Raw genomic sequence first — 21,787 nt, 5'->3', positions numbered from 1 at the left:
TTAAATAAGGAGACAGGCTGTAAGCGTTGTTGGGCGTGTGTGTGTGTGTGTGTAAAACGCATCATCCGTTTTGAGAGACGCGGGCGTGAAGTCTTGCGATGCGGACTTGCGGAGACAGGCGTTAGTATTTAATAAGCATAGAGACACAGGCTTGCGCGTGTGCGTCAAGTTTAAACACCTTGTTTGTTGTGGAAGACGCGCACGAAAAGTCTTGCGATGTGGACTTGCGGAGACAGGCGGGAGTATTTAATAAGCATAGAGACACAGGCTTGCGCGTGTGCGTCAAGTTTAAACACCTTGTCTGTTGTGGAAGACGCACGCGCAAAGTCTTGCAATAGGGAAACGGGCGCGAGTATTTAACAAGCATTGTCCACACGGAGACGCGGATCACTGTATACGAATAAATTTGTTATCGTATTGGCGTTTCATCCACACGGATCCGGTGTTTTGGGAGACTGAATCCGCTATTTTTTGAAACCGGGTCCTAAAGTGGATAAATCTGAAACGGACACCCATGCGGTTTCGTCTGTACAGCCAATCCGTATATTTTGTGAAGCGAAAACGTCATCACATCACGTGTCGGAAGCATCACACGTAACAGAAACAACAATAACGGCGAACTACGTGATTGTGTTCGTGCTACAGAAGCTACTAAAGCCTACTAGCTTTATTACAGCAAAATCTATTGCTTCTATGCAATTGTGGTGACCAACAAGCGATAATGGACAACACCATACGTTGGTTATGCGCATGCTCAAAGTCTTCTTCTCCGTGTATAGTGTATATCTGTGGCAGAATTACAGCGCCCCATACTGGTCCGGCATATATACTACACCGCTTTCAGTCGGTTTCAGTGGGTTCGTGTTTACGGATTATTTTTTTAGAGCAAGGAAAAAAAATGATCGGATAGGGAATGCACCGGCTTCGTGTGGACATAACCTAAGAGACACAGGCTGCGCGCATGCTTTAAATTGAAACCCCTCGTCAGTTTAGGAGAAGCGCTGTTTTGGTTTGACGTGCCTCTCACGGAGAAAACACAGACATATTTGCGCTCGCTCAATTGGTTAGACTGCCACAAACCTCTCTGCATATTTCTCAAATCGCATCATATCGCATCCTTTCGCGATTTGCTAATCGCAACGTTGCACATCGCGATTGCGGTTCGATTTCGATTAATCGCCCAGCCTAAGTAGGTTAATTGAGTTATATTGTATTTTAACACAACTTAATTATATTTTTACATATTATCTGTTTTGTTGTCGGACATGTATATCAGGGCTCTCAAGTTTTACCAAAAGTTTGGAGTGAGATGTCAGGAGAGGGATATTTGCAACAGTGACCCTTGGCCCCACCCAATTCTCAAGTTTTTGCTACCTGTTTAATTTTACCTAATGTTAGGTAAACAAACCTTCTTAATTTCAGGTAACTAAAGCTTCTGGTTGCAAAGCTGTTGGAGTTTTTGACTGAATCAATAATAATTTAGCACGAATTTGGCTTTATTCCCCAATATTAGCTTTCATTGTCTTTGATCAAAGGCAATGATTTCGTCCCGGAATCGCTGCAAAAAAAAAAAAAAAAAAAAAAACGACAAGTGGATGACATCAGAGTAACGCGAGAGGGATTTGAAATCAGCCTCCTTCGCAAGATTTCTCGCGGTACCCTGATGTCATCTGCGTGTCGGTTTTGTGGCGCTGCGTAAAGTTGAAAGCACACTTAAAAAACTCGAAGGAAGCAGCTGAACTCGACAGAACTGCCATGCGCGTCGTCCATTTATTGAATATAGCAGGACAATTTTTTACTTCTCAGCGTGAGAAATACAAGGTGTGCCGTGTGAACTGACTGAAATGCGTGTGTCTCACGGTCAATGCGTGAGACTTGAGAGCCTGTGTATATAAATAGGGTTACTGACTAAAAAATTTTGACTAAACACGACCCAATAACACGACCCTCGTGTTTAATCCAACCACGTTACTTACTGCTTAAATCCTGATTTATAGCAAAACGCTTCTGACAATATCAGCATATATTTACATTTAAGAGCTGATATAACATTACGAGGTGATTTTGGCTACATTATGGTCTCATGCAGTGCAGAGCTTCACCGTTGCTCTTCTCGTCTTTTTGTGTTATAAGCGCTTTTAAAAGTAAAAGTATTATTGTAGATCGCGTATATATAAAATATGAGAGAATAAACACTGGCAAGTTTTAATTCCTTCCCCCACGTGCCGTGTGCTACACGACGCAGGATGAGAGAGAGAAAGCATGCGCACACGAAAGAGGCGCCGCTGAGCGCTCGAAACAATGAATAAAGCCGTTTTAATACAAAAATATTACAATTATAATACTACAAATACATATAGAAAATGTATGAAATATAACAATGTATGGGAAACACTGGATGATGAGTCTGAAAAGAAATTTAAGACCGTCTTAATGGAAATTCCAGATTTTAAGACATTTTAAGACCTTAAAAATCGGAAATTTTATTTAAGACGTTTTAAGACTTTTTAAGGACCCGCGGGGACCCTGTTTGGCTCTTCTCCAGGCTTTGATCACATACCAGAGACGAAAGATCTTTGATTATGTGCCCAGATATGCTAAAGCCCATATTTAAACTAACTAACGCGAACGCAGATAGAATTTCAATCAGAATATGACACCTGATAGTCTGAAAAAAAAAAAAACTAATTTGGAAAAAAATAATACCTCTAAGCCAAATTTAACACTTTTAATGGCCTTAAATTTGACAATTCTGATTTAGCACTTTTTAATACTTTTTAAAACCTGCGGACACCCTGTATTTGTACATGTTGTGATTATACAAATCACAACATATAAATAGGAAAAAGTTGGCATTATTTTGTCACTTATTGGGAGCAGCATGCTAGCTGGAGCCATTTACTTCAAGTCTTTGTGCAAAGCTAAGCTAGCGGTGGGTGCGTCAGACAGAGTTATGGCATGCACAGAGATGAAAGGGGTATGTATGCACTTATCTAACTCTGGGGGTTACTGTGAATAAGATAAAAAATATAAGCCTTTAAGGTCAAAATAGTTATTCAACTTGCCAACTGTTATGTTGTTTCCAGCCATAGGTAGGAGGGAAGGGGGAGGAGGGTTTTTTGGAAGGTTTGTTGTGCGTTTTCTTCTTCTTCTTCGCCTGTGATGTTTGTGGTGCATTTTGGGTGTCTGATGAAGGGCACGATGCAGGGGATAATGGTGGTGATGGTGAAGTCAGGATGGGCTGTAAATGAAAAGTGTTTACAAAGATTAGTTTTCATATTGATCACATTGTAGAAAGTACAATGACTAACATCAGAACACCATAGCCCCCCACTCTTACTTGTTTTATGTAGTATTCAACAAGAGTATTGTTTTCATCCTTTAGATGGGTTGGGTGATGTCCTCTTGAAAAAACTTGAGTATTTTGTATGAGTCTTTATAGACCCTTTTACTCTTTGTACACAATGATGATGTGGCAACGTAGGCGCACGCAGTTTGGCAACGGAAGTATGGCAAGAATCAGCAGTGAAGTAACACAGACAAAGTTAGTTATTTTAAAAAGTTGACTTATCAACTTTTTCAAGACATCTACCAGATCCGTATACTATAGTGGAGTGGATAGAAGACGTTAGCAGATGGCCAAATATAAAGTGGCCAGATACATATATACGTATATTAGTATATTATATTAGTGCAACCAAACGCAAGAACCAGACATTTTGATGCTGGGAAACCGTTTTAATAAACTTTCTGAGTTGCTAACAGGTTAGAACCACTGGGGAACAACAACACTTCCGTGGCCGAAATGCGCGCGCAAGCTATTTGATCACGTGGGCTGTAAAAGGGTCTGGAGGCCACCAAGCCATGCCTTCATCATATTTACCTGAGTGAAAAAAAACAGAAAATAAATTTTATTTTGCTTAAATTACAAATGTTAATTAAAGGCTCTATTTTATGAATAGGTGTGTGTCCAAAAACACTTACTTCCTATCACTTTATTACTTAATAACCACTTTGTCTGACTGTCTACAGTGGCTGTGCACTTGTACTTAACTAAGCTCTTTGATTGACAGGTCTACTTTTAACGTTAGGCTACCATAAAAACGCACAACAAGAGCTGCCTTTAATTTTGAGCATGTCACTTCGACAAAATCATTAAAAATGCATTCAGAGTGTAAGGGGTTGATATCATAAAATGACAGATGTCATTTTTGTGTGGACAAAAGACAGTCCGTCAATTTATGACCGTTTACCTGGCTGTTTACCGAACGATCCCCTCACGTCTAAAATAGTGTCTAAAATAACTCACTGAAAAATATTTAATACGCAAACATATTAATAATAACTAGGTTTTGGGAAACGCACCCCAAGTCAACATTTATAACAAACCAAGGCTAAAAACATGTAACGTTGCCTCCGACGCCAATTTCTGTGATCCGTTTATCGAAAACATTTCCACAATCATATTTAATCAACATACCTTCGCGATTACACTGCCGGCTTGATGTGGACCAACAACTGCGTAACGTTAGATCTAGTGAAGAAAAAAAGAGGCGCTGTTGAGTTGTGCTAAACTACTGTTTGCAGCTAGCGATGCATTCGGAGGTAACGTAAGATGAGGATGGAAGTGGGATGGCTGACGCCAAACAGTCGTTCCGAAGCTTTGCGAGATCCCGAAGCGCAGATGTGTCGAAACACTGATCCGAAGCTTGATTCAAAACACCCATGTCACGTGACTATGACCAAACGAAGCCTCGAAGTGTTTAAGCTTGTTCGACTTCATGCGGCGCCGTAAGAACCTTCAGCCGGATGACGTCAAAGTACCGCGAGAGCGATTTAAAGGAGATTCCTCCGTATGAGTTCGCAAATCGCTCTCGCGGTACTTTGACGTCATCCGGCTGAAGGTTCTTACGGCGCCGCATGAAGTCGAACAAGCCTATCCACTTAAGTGTTTCATCAGGTGTGGTCTGCCGAATCAGCGTTTAATTGGCACGGTGGGGAACAGATAACACAATCGCACATCTGTATAAAAGTGAAATAAACGCATATTGACCTTGTGGGTTTTGTGGGAGGAGTTTTTAAAAGGCTGGAGAAAATATCTGTAAAAAAAAGAAGTAGGCTAAGTCCTTCCACACACAGCAGATATTTATATGTGACATGGTGGCTTGTTATATTTTATTAATTTCTTATTGTTTATGTGGTATTTATCTCTATTCAATTTATTTATTAAATAGACCAGCTTATAGTTATTGACAATGATGAGCATAAAAGCGCATGTAGTTGTCAAACAGATGTTAAAACAACAACAAAAATATGTAACTTCATTGTGACGACGGTAATAGTAATGCGTTTCCTGGGGTTCGATCCAAAGGGTTATTGTATGAGTCGATGACACTATCTACTCTCCCACCCGATCACTTGTGTCAATCAATCAACATGTGGGATACAATTTGTCAGTGATCGTCTAATAAAACCTTGTCAAGGCTGCGCTATGGCTATACGTGCAAATGACCACTAGGTGTCACTGTGGAGGCGGTTTCGAACTATGTTTCGAAGCCTCGACACAATTGATTCAGCTGTTTCAGTGTTTCACGAAGCCTCGCTCTGCCCATCACTAGATGGAGATTAATCTTTAAGTATATTTATTTACCTGCTACCGACACATTATTCTCACGGTCGGAGCAGCTCTCACACACACTGATGAACACTGAGAAGAAGAACTACGGTGGCTAACAGAGGACAAACATACGCAAACGCGTTTAACCTCTGGTGCCCTCTTGTGACCACTCACATGCACAACATTATATTACATACAACATTATGAAAAACTGAGAACTATACATTACATTACAAATAAGCAGGGTGCGATTTGTGAAAAAAACAGAGGGGGGGATGTTTTCATAGACCTCGATTTCGGTGACGGTGGGTTCGCGTACCCACCATATTTCGTCATGAGTCATTTTGTACCCACCACTTTTAACTTCCATCCATAATAATTTGACTTTTTTACTGTTTTCAGTGGTTATGAGGAGCATGAGAGAGAAATTTGGTAATCATTGTCTGACCTAACAAAAATCCATTATAATATTTTTTTATATATATATTTCTAATTAAAATATTTTTAATATTCAGACATGCGCTCTCAGCTCACGAGCTCTGATTGAAACAAACACGAACCTCACTGTCTGCTGAACTTGCGCAGAAACATTAAAATATTACCAGCTTTTTAAAATGGTTTTAAAACTAAACATTTAGACTATTTTAGCACAATGAGCTTATTGACGATTTTTTTATAATTCTTGACAAAATTAGAATATAGTAAAAGTTTTTTTTTTTTTTAAGTTTTAGGTGGGCCTGTTGAAAAGTGGGGCCGTGCCTGAGCTACAGGACATCGTCTTTCCAAACATAACCTGCGCGAAAGAGAAAAAATTAATGCGTCTCTGTCCACAGCACATTTCAAAACATTTTAATTCATAAAAATAAATCATGAGAACATGAACTTTATTACTGCATTTGCAGGAATTGTAAAATCTTTTTTCTTATTAACTCATGAAGCAGCCTAACGCAATATTTTTACTCTAATAGCTTTTCTTTCCCCACACATATTGTGATCATGCACAACGAAAAAACACGCAAGAATCTTGAATGGCAAAGCTATATGGCACAATGTAGTGTCAACTTAAACATGAACATGAAATAAATATGAACAATGGATTGATTGCAAAGTTAAACCATTACAGTAGAAACAGTTTTGATGCTGCTTTTAAAGTAATAACGTTAACTTTACATTGCGCTGCTGAGCTACAGTGAAATTATAGAAAGATGTATTATGTGTTAGTCACGAACTGGTCGTGCCCGCGCCTCGCTAAACGCCTCATTGGCATTTAAATATGCGTAACTTCGGCCATTCTCAGTGGTGTGACTGGGACACTAACTCTGCTTGTCATCATAAACAGATAATCAGATTGTGATGTTTATTCCCGCTTTATTAATATCCTGAATAATATGCTGCTGAATATGCTGCTTTCCTTCGTTTCAACACACAGCTCCACCACCATCTCGCAAGTGTTGATAGGCCATTACTCGTGAGTTGTAACCGGGTGTGTAACCAATCAGATAGCGCCGTGGGCGGGACATTGAGCAAGTCTTCAGAGTGGTGAATACAGAGAGGCTGCGGGGCAGCTATATCAGAGCCAGCCAAAGTAGCGCATTTTAAAATAAAATTGACTTTAATCAAACCATGGATCCGTGATAAGTTTTGTGATCCGTCTCGCCACTAGTGTAGTAGCACTGATCACTTTGAGGCGGGGGGTAAATTTATCCCCACCGGGGATAAAAATTATTAAGCAGAGGCAGGGATACATTGACCAGAAAGGGGGAAATCCCACGCATCCCCCCCGGCAAATCGCACCCTGCAAATAAGGACATTATAACCATATTTAACAGGCGCGATCGGCAAAAAGGTTGCTCGCGGTTCCTCCGCCGATCTCCGGAGAGTGGGCTGCAGACTCATCGCGCCGATGGTTTACCCACCTACTTTTATTCTGTGTGCAGGGGAAAAACCCCAACCGACAATTTGCTGCTGGTGGCCTCCAATTGCCAACGTCGGTAAGACTGAACGTGCTGTCTGTAGTTAACTAATCTTGTTTTCATGAAATAAGCCTGCTCCCGAGCAGGTTTGAGCTTACGGACCTGTTGCTATGACAGCAAGTTTAGGATGAGCTTCGAAGAACCAAACGATCCAAGATCATGCCAAATCATCAACAATCAAATCCAGCTAACTGAGTTAGCGACCTAAGTGACGTACGAAGAAGAACGGACCCCTGGGGCCGGTTGCATAAACATAGCCGTGACATTAAGACTGCGTCTTAAGAATGATTCTGACTAACTAGCAATTAGTTAGGGCTAATCAGTCTTATTATTTGGATTTAAATTAGACCAATCTACATTTCTATGTAACATACTTAAAACAGTTATGATCAGTCTTGAAGAAAAAATATTCATGACTAACTTTTAAGACTAGTCTTTAAGTTTTATGCAACCGGCCACTGGAACGCAGCATTAGAACGCGTGACGTCACGCACGGGATTGTTTTAGTTTACTTTAGTCGTGTAGGCAACCGAAGAGCAACGCAGCTGGACCGCGCCGGACGATTTGGTATCAACTCGACGGCATCGACGCGAAAATTGCAGGTACTGTACAAAAAATTATTTTTTCTTATGTATCTGATGGTTAGTTAATATTTTAACGTGAAAAATAGCAGGGGTAAATATGTTTTGTGATTAATGTAACGTTATAGGCTATGTTATACAAATTCAACTGTTGGCTAATGTTAAATGTATTTTTTAAATAAGCCGTTAACGAGTAACTTAAGGCTTCAAGACACGTTAAATTCATGCGGTGTTCCTGTTGTGTTTTCCAGTTTGATTAATTAAATTACCTTTAATAACAAACGTCTGTGGTCATTTATCCGTAGGCTAAAGAATTTACAATTTAGGCACTTTAAATTTTTCAAAATTAAATTAAACTGGGCTTACTATCGTTGTCTATACCCGAACAAGTGTTGCGATTTTAATCGCAAACTAAAGATGATTAAAATTAATTAAAAAGATTGCAATCCAACATTAAAGCGTCCTACGGGATTAAAGCAAATAAGTTATACCCACTGTAAGTTATCTCCGCTGTGGCGGCTGTCAGTTTGGTTCCCGCTCAACGCAACTTCGGTTTCCTCAGGCGAAGTGCAGAGTAAAAACAGTCTTGAAATTGTAATAGACATTTAGTTTAATTGCTAAACTACAAGTGAACGAAATTTCAATGAATTTGAACGACGCGACCTGGGGTTTTACCAACCGCAAAATGGAAAACAATAGATGACTTTCGAGTTTCAAATGGCCAGTATTTTGTTATTCTTGAACCCATAGACGGGGTCTTGGTGTCATTTTAAAGGTTTTTTTAAGCTCTTTCTATACGAACAACTAGTTTTAGCATTGAAAAATGTTCAACATTTTACTCACATAACTATGGGATTAGTTAATTTCACGAAATTTTTTTCACTTCTAAAACAAAATACAATTTAATGACTAATTCAAAATACAAGTAAAACATAATGGAACATTAATATGCAATGTACAGTACATTAGGTGATTAGTTTATAATTTTGTTTCAAGATTAAGTACTCCACAAAAGTTATTTTTATGCTGATAACGTTAAACATGCCAGAGCGCTTGTTGTGCTGATGTGGTTTTGTTGATATAATACAAAACAGACGTATTTTCTTAAAAATATCTGATTTTGAAGATACGTTTTTTAATCCATTTGTATTGACATTGTGGTTGTGTTATAGGCTATATATATAAAATCGACATGTTATCCACTTTATTTTTTTGACGGAAATGTGGGCGCCTCGTGTAAAACTTCCGGTAAGCCGTAAAGCTGATGGAAGTATTGCGAGTGACACGAGTGTGTCGTTTTGACTGGCTAGTAGTTAATGTTCATTGTGAAATCCAGAAGGAAATAACTTGGGTTGCCATAATAGCTGGTACAAAAGTAAATCTCTACAAAACATTTGACTAATCATTGCAACAGAGCTGAATGTGAAATGTGGCTCATGTGCGCCCATGATCTTTATCCAAACATCCATCCAGTAAAACCTTTCATATAAACTAATTTAATCTCATCTATCTATTCTTACCTACACTGTGTTCCAAATTATTATGCATGTTAGGTACTGTATTAGTAAGATTTCAGTAAAAAACATTCACGTTTTAAAGAAGCTTTGATTTATTTCCCATATCTTTTTAACTAACTGATATCAATCTCAGACATGAGTTATTCATTAGTTTGCATGGTAAAACTAAAGACAGAAACTATAGACTTAAGTTTAATGAATGGGAGAGTTAAAGTCATGTCAAAAGCATGCTCATATATTATTATGTAAGTTGTGTTAAATACATTATTTGATTTACATTGTGTTTGTTTTTTTGGGGGGGGGGATATCAGCACATTTGACAGATATCTGTTTTGTGGATCATTTTAACCCTTTTAATTTTGATAAAGTGCATTTTGACTAATGTAGCTTTGTTTTTGTTGTTGATGGGAGATGGCATCTTTATCACTTTCAATTATTATTAATCTTAGAACATGTGAATATATGCATTTTATTAATAAATTCATTTATTGCATTTAATTTAATTTAATTAACCAGCAGAACCACAGTGCCAAAAACACCCACCCATACGTTTTATTCATAAATATGCACTATGTACAGCCATAAAATTTTATAGCCTTTCTAATTACACAGTAAGGGATGAATCTGCATTAAGAATACAAATTTTTCCATTAAAAGTCTGTTTGTGGTTTGGTATGTGTTAACGTTATTCTACGCCTGTCTTAGCTTGACCCGTTTTCAACTAACACCCCCTAAATGTACTAATTTAATGAGAAATAATCCACTACAATTGCACTGATGCACAAACTCATTTGATGTAGTGCTAATATACAATGTTATTTTTTAAATGTCTAAAGTCTTAAAACTTTTATCAAGTTCATCACACTCATTTTTTTCTAAAGCTGACAGTAACTTCCGGGAACTAAAGACTCCGCCATTGGTGTACAAAAAAAACTCTGTCAAACTCTATGGGCTCTGCTGAGAACCACGTTAAGAGCCTAAATTAATATTTGTTTGGGGATATAATTTATTTTAAAAATTCCTTTTCGTACAGTGTCATCACTGTAACACATATTTTCTCCAAATGTGTAAAAGCATGTGCAAGTTATAACATAATTTTTAGAATTAAATTATTTTAGTTGCTGGATAGTCGGTTTAAGCTGGTTGGCCGGTCTTTGCTGGAAGCCACTGATCAGACAAATAGAAAAGTAAATTAAAATTATAAAATCTGTTTTTTTATCTGCAGGGACACAACAAACTGACAGTCAGCCATCAGGACACCCTACATGCTGAATCTGCATCACATGTAAGTCATTATATTGAATTTATTTTGGCCTATGTAAGGATTTATGTTTTCTTCACTGAAATGTATCTCATGATCTTCTGAGGGTTAGGAATCTCAAATAGACAAAAAAATATAACAGTGTCACTGTCAACACACTGACACGTGTGTGTGTGTGTGTGTGTGTGTGTGTGTGTGTGTGTGTGTTTGCTTGTTTGAAACTTAATTTATAAACTTATCTTATTTGTATAAAATGTATAAAATTCAATTTCAATCACTGAAATTGATTTGAATGGCGCTCACCTCCAGATTTATATCAAGTTTGCTTTGCATCATGTCTAGTGATTTGAAAAAGCTGCTGTGATGTAAACTCCGTAAGCTCCGGTGTTCTGTTCATTTGTCCCACCTACACTGTCAGATTTTCCTACCATAGCGCAAAATTATACCCATTTGTTTCAATCCAAACTATCACACTAAAAAAGGATGCGGCCGCGCAAAAATTAGATTGTCTTATATAGTATAAAATAAACAGGTAGGATGTGACCGTGCATAAATGAGATTGTCTTATGTAGTATAAAAAAAACAGGTAGGATGTGACGCGTAAAATCAGATTGTCTTATGTATTAATAAACAGGTAGGATGTGACCGTGCAAAAATCAGATTGTCTTATGTAGTATAAAATAAACAGGTAGGATGTGACCGTGTAAAAATCAGATTGTCTTATGTAGTATAAAATAAACAGGTAGGATGTGACCGTGCAAAAATCAGATTGTCTTATATAGTATAAAAGAAACAGGTACAATGTGACCGTGTAAAAATCAGATTGTCTTATGTATAAAAAAATAAACAGGTACAATGTGACCGTGCAAAAATCAGATTGTCTTATGAAGTATAAAATAAACAGGTAGGATGTGACCGTGCATAAATCAGATTGTTTTATGTAGTATAAAATAAACAGGTAGGATGTGACCGTGCATAAATCAGATTGTCTTATGTAGTATAAAATAAACAGGTAGGATGTGACCGTGCATAAATCAGATTGTTTTATGTAGTATAAAATAAACAGGTACAATGTGACCGTGCAAAAATCAGATTGTCTTATGTAGTATAAAATGAACAGGTAGGATGTGACGCGTAAAATCAGATTGTCTTATGTATTAATAAACAGGTAGGATGTGACCGTGCAAAAATCAGATTGTCTTATGTAGTATAAAATAAACAGGTAGGATGTGACCGTGCATAAATCAGATTGTCTTATGTAGTATAAAATAAACAGGTAGGATGTGACCGTGCAAAAATCAGATTGTCTTATATAGTATAAAAGAAACAGGTACAATGTGACCGTGTAAAAATCAGATTGTCTTATGTATAAAAAAATAAACAGGTACAATGTGACCGTGCAAAAATCAGATTGTCTTATGTAGTATAAAATAAACAGGTAGGATGTGACCGTGCATAAATCAGATTGTCTTATGAAGTATAAAATAAACAGGTAGGATGTGACCGTGCATAAATCAGATTGTCATATGTAGTATAAAATTAACAGGTAGGATGTGACCGTGCATAAATCAGATTGTCTTTAGAATGAAATAAGCAGGTAGGATGTGACCGTGCATAAATCAGATTGTCATATGTAGTATAAAATTAACAGGTAGGATGTGACCGTGCATAAAACAGATTGTCTTATGTAGTATAAAATAAACAGGTAGGATGTGACCGTGCATAAATCAGATTGTCTTATGTACTATAAAATAAACGGGTAGGATGTGATCGTGCAAAAATCAGATTGTCTTATGTAGTATAAAATAAACAGGTAGGATGTGACCGTGCATAAATCAGATTGTCTTATGTAGTATAAAATAAACAGATACAATGTGACCGTGCAAAAATCAGATTGTTTTATGTAGTATAAAATAAGCAGGTAGGATGTGACCGTGCATAAATCAGATTGTTTTATGTAGTATAAAATAAACAGGTAGGATGTGACCGTGCAAAAATCAGATTGTCTTATGTAGTATAAAATAAACAGGTAGGATGTGACCGTGCAAAAATCAGATTGTCTTATGTAGTATAAAATAAACAGGTAGGATGTGACCGTGCAAAAATCAGATTGTCTTATGTAGTATAAAATAAACAGGTAGGATGTGACCGTGCATAAATCAGATTGTATTTTTTAGTATAACATAAACAGGTAGGATGTGACCGTGCATAAATCAGATTGTCTTATGTAGTATAAAATAAACAGGTAGGATGCGACCGTGCAAAAATCAGATTGTCTTATGTAGTATAAAATGAACAGGTAGGATGTGACCGTGAATAAATAAGATAGTCTTATTTAGTATAAAATAAACAGGTAGGATGTGACCGTGCAAAAATCAGATTGTCTTTAGTTATGAAATAAGCAGGTAGGATGTGACCGTGCATAAATCAGATTGTCTTATGTAGTATAAAAAACAGGTAGGATGTGACCGTGCAAAAATCAGATTGTCTTATGTAGTATAAAATAAACAGGTAGGATGTGACCGTGCATAAATCAGATTGTCTTATGTAGTATAAAAAACAGGTAGGATGTGACCGTGCAAAAATCAGATTGTCTTATGTAGTATAAAATCAACGAGTAGGATGTGACGGCTGAAAATCAGATTGTTTTATGTATAAAATAAACAGGTAGGATGTGACCGTGCATAAATCAGATTGTCTTATGTAGTATAAAATAAACAGGTAGGATGTGACCGTGCATAAATCAGATTGTCTTATGTAGTATAAAATAAACAGGTAGGATGTGACCGTGCATAAATCAGATTGTCTTATGTAGTATAAAATAAACAGGTAGGATGTGACCGTGCAAAAATCAGATTGTCTTATGTAGTATAAAATAAACAGGTACAATGTGACCGTGCATAAATCAGATTGTCTTATGTAGTATAAAATAAACATGTAGGATGTGACCGTGCATAAATCAGATTGTATTATGTAGTATAAAATAAACATGTATGATGTGACCGTGCATAAATCAGATTGTCTTATGTAGTATAAAATAAACAGGTAGGATGTGACCGTGTAAAAATCAGATTGTCTTATGTAGTATAAAATAAACAGGTAGGATGTGACCGTGCATAAATCAGATTGTCTTATGTAGTATAAAATAAACAGGTAGGATGTGACCGTGCATAAATCAGATTGTCTTATGTAGTATAAAATAAACAGGTAGGATGTGACCGTGTAAAAATCAGATTGTCTTATGTAGTATAAAATAAACAGGTAGGATGTGACCGTGCATAAATCAGATTGTCTTATGTAGTATAAAATAAACAGGTAGGATGTGACCGTGCATAAATCAGATTGTCTTATGTAGTATAAAATAAACAGGTAGGATGTGACCGTGTAAAAATCAGATTTTCTTATGTAGTATAAAATAAACAGGTACCATGTGACCGTGCATAAATCAGATTGTATTATGTAGTATAAAATAAACAGGTAGGATGTGACCGTGCATAAATCAGATTGTTTTATGTAGTATAAAATAAACATGTAGGATGTGACCGTGCATAAATCAGATTGTCTTATGTAGTATAAAATAAACAGGTAGGATGTGACCGTGCATAAATCAGATTGTTTTATGTAGTATAAAATAAGCAGGTAGGATGTGACCGTGCATAAATGAGATTGTCTTATGTAGTATAAAATAAACAGGTAGGATGTGACCGTGTAAAAATCAGATTGTCTTATGTAGTATAAAATAAACAGGTAGGATGTGACCGTGCATAAATCAGATTGTCTTATGTAGTATAAAATAAACAGGTAGGATGTGACCGTGCAAAAATCAGATTGTCTTATGTAGTATAAAATAAACAGGTAGGATGTGACCGTGCAAAAATCAGATTGTCTTATGTAGTATAAAATAAACAGGTAGGATGTGACCGTGCAAAAATCAGATTGTCTTATGTAGTATAAAATAAACAGGTAGGATGTGACCGTTCATAAATCAGATTGTCTTATGTAGTATAAAATAAACAGGTAGGATGTGACCGTGCAAAAATCAGATTGTCTTATGTAGTATAAAATAAACAGGTAGGATGCGACCGTGCATAAATCAGATTGTCTTATGTAGTATGAAATAAGCAGGTAGGATGTGACCGTGCAAAAATCAGATTGTCTTATGTAGTATAAAATAAACAGGTAGGATGTGACCGTGCATAAATCAGATTGTCTTATGTAGTATAAAATAAACAGGTAGGATGTGACCGTGCATAAATCAGATTGTCTTATGTAGTATAAAATAAACAGGTAGGATGTGACCGTGCAAAAATCAGATTGTCTTATGTAGTATAAAATAAACAGGTAGGATGTGACCGTGCATAAATCAGATTGTCTTATGTAGTATAAAATAAACAGGTAGGATGTGACCGTGCAAAAATCAGATTGTCTTATGTAGTATAAAATAAACAGGTAGGATGTGACCGTGCATAAATCAGATTGTCTTATGTAGTATAAAATAAACAGGTATTATGAGACAGAGCAAAAAACATATTGTCTTATGTACTATAAAATAAAGAGCTAGGATGTGACCGAGCAAAAAACAGAGTGTCTTATGTAGTATAAAATAAACAGGTAGGATGTGACCGTGCAAAAATCAGATTGTCTTATGTAGTATAAAATAAACAGGTAGGATGTGACCGTGCATAAATCAGATTGTCTTTAGAATGAAATAAGCAGGTAGGATGTGACCGTGCATAAATCAGATTGTCTTATGTAGTATAAAATAAACAGGTAGGATGTGACCGTGCAAAAATCAGATTGTCTTATGTAGTATAAAATAAACAGGTAGGATGTGACCTTGCATAAATCAGATTGTCTTATGTAGTATAAAATAAACAGGTAGGATGTGACCGTGCATAAATCAGATTGTCTTATGTAGTATAAAATAAACAGGTAGGATGTGACCGTGCATAAATCAGATTGTCTTATGTAGTATAAAATAAACAGGTAGGATGTGACCGTGCATAAATCAGATTGTCTTATGTACTATAAAATAAACAGGTTGGAGTTGACCGTGCATAAATCAGATTGTCTTATGTACTATAAAATAAACAGGTAGGATGTGACTGTGCATAAATCAGATTGTCTTATGTAGTATAAAATAAACAGGTACAATGTGACCGTGTAAAAATCAGATTGTCTTATGTAGTATAAAATAAACAGGTACAATGTGACCGTGTAAAAATCAGATTGTCTTATGCAGTTAAAAAATAAACAGGTAGGATGTGACCGTGCATAAATCAGATTGTCTTATGTACTATAAAATAAACAGGTACAATGTGACCGTGTAAAAATCAGATTGTCTTATGCAGTTAAAAAATAAACAGGTAGGATGTGACCGTGCATAAATCAGATTGTCTTATGTAGTATAAAATAAACAGGTAGGATGTGACCGTGCATAAATCAGATTGTCTTATGTAGTATAAAATAAACAGGTAGGATGTGACCGTGCAAAAATCAGATTGTCTTATGTAGTATAAAATCAACGAGTAGGATGTGACGGCTGAAAATCAGATTGTTTTATGTATAAAATAAACAGGTAGGATGTGACCGTGCATAAATCAGATTGTCTTATGTAGTATAAAATAAACAGGTAGGATGTGACCGTGCATAAATCAGATTGTCTTATGTAGTATAAAATAAACAGGTAGGATGTGACCGTGCATAAATCAGATTGTCTTATGTAGTATAAAATAAACAGGTAGGATGTGACCGTGCATAAATCAGATTGTCTTATGTAGTATAAAATAAACAGGTAGGATGTGACCGTGCATAAATCAGATTGTCTTATGTAGTATAAAATAAACAGGTAGGATGTGACCGTGCATAAATCAGATTGTCTTATGTAGTATAAAATAAACAGGTAGGATGTGACCGTGCATAAATCAGATTGTCTTATGTAGTATAAAATAAACAGGTAGGATGTGACCGTGCATAAATCAGATTGTCTTATGTAGTATAAAATAAACAGGTAGGATGTGACCGTGCATAAATCAGATTGTCTTATGTAGTATAAAATAAACAGGTAGGATGTGACCGTGCATAAATCAGATTGTCTTATGTAGTATAAAATAAACAGGTAGGATGTGACCGTGCATAAATCAGATTGTCTTATGTAGTATAAAATAAACAGGTAGGATGTGACCGTGCATAAATCAGATTGTCTTATGTAGTATAAAATAAACAGGTAGGATGTGACCGTGCATAAATCAGATTGTCTTATGTAGTATAAAATAAACAGGTAGGATGTGACCGTGTAAAAATCAGATTGTCTTATGTAGTATAAAATAAACAGGTAGGATGTGACCGTGCATAAATCAGATTGTCTTATGTAGTATAAAATAAACAGGTAGGATGTGACCGTGCATAAATCAGATTGTCTTATGTAGTATAAAATAAACAGGTAGGATGTGACCGTGCATAAATCAGATTGTCTTATGTAGTATAAAATAAACAGGTAGGATGTGACCGTGCATAAATCAGATTGTCTTATGTAGTATAAAATAAACAGGTAGGATGTGACCGTGCATAAATCAGATTGTCTTATGTAGTATAAAATAAACAGGTAGGATGTGACCGTGTAAAAATCAGATTGTCTTATGTAGTATAAAATAAACAGGTAGGATGTGACCGTGCATAAATCAGATTGTCATATGTAGTATAAAATAAACAGGTAGGATGTGACCGTGCAAAAATCAGATTGTCTTATGTAGTATAAAATAAACAGGTAGGATGTGACCGTGCATAAATCAGATTGTCTTATGTAGTATAAAATAAACAGGTAGGATGTGACCGTGCATAAATCAGATTGTCTTATGTAGTATAAAATAAACAGGTAGGATGTGACCGTGCATAAATCAGATTGTCTTATGTAGTATAAAATAAACAGGTAGGATGTGACCGTGCATAAATCAGATTGTCTTATGTAGTATAAAATAAACAGGTAGGATGTGACCGTGCATAAATCAGATTGTCTTATGTAGTATAAAATAAACAGGTAGGATGTGACCGTGCATAAATCAGATTGTCTTATGTAGTATAAAATAAACAGGTACAATGTGACCGTGCATAAATCAGATTGTCTTATGTAGTATAAAATAAACAGGTAGGATGTGACCGTGCATAAATCAGATTGTCTTATGTCGTATAAAATAAACAGGTAGGATGTGACCGTGCATAAATCAGATTGTCTTATGTAGTATAAAATAAACAGGTAGGATGTGACCGTGCATAAATCAGATTGTCTTATGTAGTATAAAATAAACAGGTAGGATGTGACCGTGCATAAATCAGATTGTCTTATGTAGTATAAAATAAACAGGTAGGATGTGATCGTGCAAAAATCAGATTGTCTTATGTAGTATAAAATAAACAGGTAGGATGTGACCGTGCATAAATCAGATTGTCTTATGTAGTATAAAATAAACAGGTAGGATGTGACCGTGCATAAATCAGATTGTCTTATGTAGTATAAAATAAACAGGTAGGATGTGACCGTGCATAAATCAGATTTACTTATGTAGTATAAAATAAACAGGTAGGATGTGACCGTGCATAAATCAGATTGTCTTATGTAGTATAAAATAAACAGGTAGGATGTGACCGTGCATAAATCAGATTGTCTTATGTAGTATAAAATACACAGGTAGGATGTGACCGTGCATAAATCAGATTGTCTTATGTAGTATAAAATAAACAGGTAGGATGTGACCGTGCATAAATCAGATTGTCTTATGTAGTATAAAATAAACAGGTAGGATGTGACCGTGCATAAATCAGATTGTCTTATGTAGTATAAAATAAACATGTAGGATGTGACCGTGCATAAATCAGATTGTCTTATGTAGTATAAAATAAACATGTAGGATGTGACCGTGCATAAATCAGATTGTCTTATGTAGTATAAAATAAACAGGTAGGATGTGACCGTGCATAAATCAGATTGTCTTATGTAGTATAAAATAAACAGGTAGGATGTGACCGTGCATAAATCAGATTGTCTTATGTAGTATAAAATAAACAGGTAGGATGTGACCGTGCATAAATCAGATTGTCTTATGTAGTATAAAATAAACAGGTAGGATGTGACCGTGCATAAATCAGATTGTCTTATGTAGTATAAAATAAACAGGTAGGATGTGACCGTGCATAAATCAGATTGTCTTATGTAGTATAAAATAAACAGGTAGGATGTGACCGTGCATAAATCAGATTGTCTTATGTACTATAAAATAAACGGGTAGGATGTGATCGTGCAAAAATCAGATTGTCTTATGTAGTATAAAATAAACAGGTAGGATGTGACCGTGCATAAATCAGATTGTCTTATGTAGTATAAAATAAACAGGTAGGATGTGACCGTGCATAAATCAGATTGTCTTATGTAGTATAAAATAAACAGGTAGGATGTGACCGTGTAAAAATCAGATTGTCTTATGTAGTATAAAATAAACAGGTAGGATGTGACCGTGCATAAATCAGATTGTCTTATGTAGTATAAAATAAACAGGTAGGATGTGACCGTGTAAAAATCAGATTGTCTTATGTAGTATAAAATAAACAGGTAGGATGTGACCGTGCATAAATCAGATTGTCTTATGTAGTATAAAATAAACAGGTAGGATGTGACCGTGCATAAATCAGATTGTCTTATGTAGTATAAAATAAACAGGTAGGATGTGACCGTGCATAAATCAGATTGTCTTATGTAGTATAAAAAACAGGTAGGATGTGACCGTGCAAAAATCAGATTGTCTTATGTAGTATAAAATCAACGAGTAGGATGTGACGGCTGAAAATCAGATTGTTTTATGTATAAAATAAACAGGTAGGATGTGACCGTGCATAAATCAGATTGTCTTATGTAGTATAAAATAAACAGGTAGGATGTGACCGTGCATAAATCAGATTGTCTTATGTAGTATAAAATAAACAGGTAGGATGTGACCGTGCATAAATCAGATTGTCTTATGTAGTATAAAATAAACAGGTAGGATGTGACCGTGCAAAAATCAGATTGTCTTATGTAGTATAAAATAAACAGGTAGGATGTGACCGTGCATAAATCAGATTGTCTTATGTAGTATAAAATAAACAGGTAGGATGTGACCGTGCATAAATCAGATTGTCTTATGTAGTATAAAATAAACAGGTAGGATGTGACCGTGCATAAATCAGATTGTCTTATGTAGTATAAAATAAACAGGTAGGATGTGACCGTGCATAAATCAGATTGTCTTATGTAGTATAAAATAAACAGGTAGGATGTGACCGTGCATAAATCAGATTGTCTTATGTAGTATAAAATAAACAGGTAGGATGTGACCGTGCATAAATCAGATTGTCTTATGTAGTATAAAATAAACAGGTAGGATGTGACCGTGTAAAAATCAGATTGTCTTATGTAGTATAAAATAAACAGGTAGGATGTGACCGTGCATAAATCAGATTGTCTTATGTAGTATAAAATAAACAGGTAGGATGTGACCGTGCATAAATCAGATTGTCTTATGTAGTATAAAATAAACAGGTAGGATGTGACCGTGTAAAAATCAGATTGTCTTATGTAGTATAAAATAAACAGGTAGGATGTGACCGTGCATAAATCAGATTGTCTTATGTAGTATAAAATAAACAGGTAGGATGTGACCGTGCATAAATCAGATTGTCTTATGTAGTATAAAATAAACAGGTAGGATGTGACCGTGCATAAATCAGATTGTCTTATGTAGTATAAAATAAACAGGTAGGATGTGACCGTGCATAAATCAGATTGTCTTATGTAGTATAAAATAAACAGGTAGGATGTGACCGTGCATAAATCAGATTGTCTTATGTAGTATAAAATAAACAGGTAGGATGTGACCGTGTAAAAATCAGATTGTCTTATGTAGTATAAAATAAACAGGTAGGATGTGACCGTGCATAAATCAGATTGTCTTATGTAGTATAAAATAAACAGGTAGGATGTGACCGTGCAAAAATCAGATTGTCTTATGTAGTATAAAATAAACAGGTAGGATGTGACCGTGCATAAATCAGATTGACTTATGTAGTATAAAATAAACAGGTAGGATGTGAACGTGCATAAATCAGATTGTCTTATGTAGTATAAAATAAACAGGTAGGATGTGACCGTGCATAAATGAGATTGTCTTATGTAGTATAAAATAAACAGGTAGGATGTGACCGTGCATAAATCAGATTGTCTTATGTAGTATAAAATAAACAGGTAGGATGTGACCGTGCATAAATCAGATTGTCTTATGTAGTATAAAATAAACAGGTAGGATGTGACCGTGCATAAATCAGATTGTCTTATGTAGTATAAAATAAACAGGTAGGATGTGACCGTGCAAAAATCAGATTGTCTTATGTAGTATAAAATAAACAGGTAGGATGTGACCGTGCATAAATCAGATTGTCTTATGTAGTATAAAATAAACAGGTAGGATGTGACCGTGCAAAAATCAGATTGTCTTATGTAGTATAAAATAAACAGGTAGGATGTGACCGTGCAAAAATCAGATTGTCTTATGTAGTATAAAATAAACAGGTAGGATGTGACCGTGCAAAAATCAGATTGTCTTATGTAGTATAAAATAAACAGGTAGGATGTGACCGTGCAAAAATCAGATTGTCTTATGTAGTATAAAATAAACAGGTAGGATGTGACCGTGCATAAATCAGATTGTCTTATGTAGTATAAAATAAACAGGTAGGATGTGACCGTGCATAAATCAGATTGTCTTATGTAGTATAAAATAAACAGGTAGGATGTGACCGTGCATAAATCAGAT

The 21,787-nt window shown here is 35.7% G+C and overlaps 3 long non-coding RNA genes across 3 annotated transcripts in view; 2 read left to right on the top strand and 1 right to left on the bottom strand.

Moving 5' to 3' along the window:
- The window catches only part of LOC141362158 (uncharacterized), a 270,438-nt gene that overhangs the window by 233,064 nt on the left and 15,587 nt on the right, over positions 1-21,787 (top strand). The window lies entirely within an intron of this gene.
- Positions 2,523-4,791, bottom strand: LOC141362131 (uncharacterized). The gene is made up of 3 exons (XR_012368114.1): positions 4,481-4,791; positions 3,341-3,883; positions 2,523-3,241 (listed from the first exon to the last, which is right to left on the bottom strand). It is a non-coding gene; the product is annotated as an uncharacterized lncRNA (long non-coding RNA).
- On the top strand, positions 7,826-11,489 carry LOC129426363 (uncharacterized). The gene is made up of 3 exons (XR_008638401.2): positions 7,826-8,192; positions 10,914-10,973; positions 11,259-11,489. It is a non-coding gene; the product is annotated as an uncharacterized lncRNA (long non-coding RNA).

This window comes from Misgurnus anguillicaudatus, chromosome 25 (genome assembly GCF_027580225.2).
Source record: "Misgurnus anguillicaudatus chromosome 25, ASM2758022v2, whole genome shotgun sequence".
Classification (NCBI taxonomy): Eukaryota; Metazoa; Chordata; class Actinopteri; order Cypriniformes; family Cobitidae; genus Misgurnus; species Misgurnus anguillicaudatus.
This window is presented reverse-complemented; position numbering and strand designations above follow the sequence as displayed.